Source organism: Etheostoma spectabile, chromosome 12 (assembly GCF_008692095.1).
Source record: "Etheostoma spectabile isolate EspeVRDwgs_2016 chromosome 12, UIUC_Espe_1.0, whole genome shotgun sequence".
In the NCBI taxonomy this organism is placed as follows: Eukaryota; Metazoa; Chordata; class Actinopteri; order Perciformes; family Percidae; genus Etheostoma; species Etheostoma spectabile.
In genome coordinates, this window is record NC_045744.1 from 185,703 (window position 1) to 185,957 (window position 255).

General features: G+C 34.5%; 1 protein-coding gene and 1 long non-coding RNA gene across 6 annotated transcripts in view; one reads left to right on the forward strand and one right to left on the reverse strand.

The window, feature by feature from the left end:
- esyt2a (extended synaptotagmin-like protein 2a) overlaps positions 1–255 on the forward strand; it is an 80,581-nt gene that overhangs the window by 57,904 nt on the left and 22,422 nt on the right. The window lies entirely within an intron of this gene.
- LOC116699383 (uncharacterized) overlaps positions 1–255 on the reverse strand; it is a 1,985-nt gene that overhangs the window by 287 nt on the left and 1,443 nt on the right. The gene's annotated exons all lie outside the window — the stretch shown is intronic.

Consider the following 255-nt stretch of genomic DNA (forward strand, 5'->3'; position numbering starts at 1 on the left):
TAAATAATCACTACTTTTAGCATGTATAGAGCCAGCATATATCCAACAGATTCCATGTAATAATCACTACTTTTAGCGTGTATGGAGTCAGTTTATCTCCACCAGACTCCATGTAAATTATCACTACTTTTAGAGTTTATAGAGCAGCATATCTCCACCAGACTTCATGTAAATAATCACTACTTTTAGCGTGTAAAGAGCGGCATATCTCCTCATGGGTGAATAATAAAGTAAATGGGTGAATTAAGAGTTTAT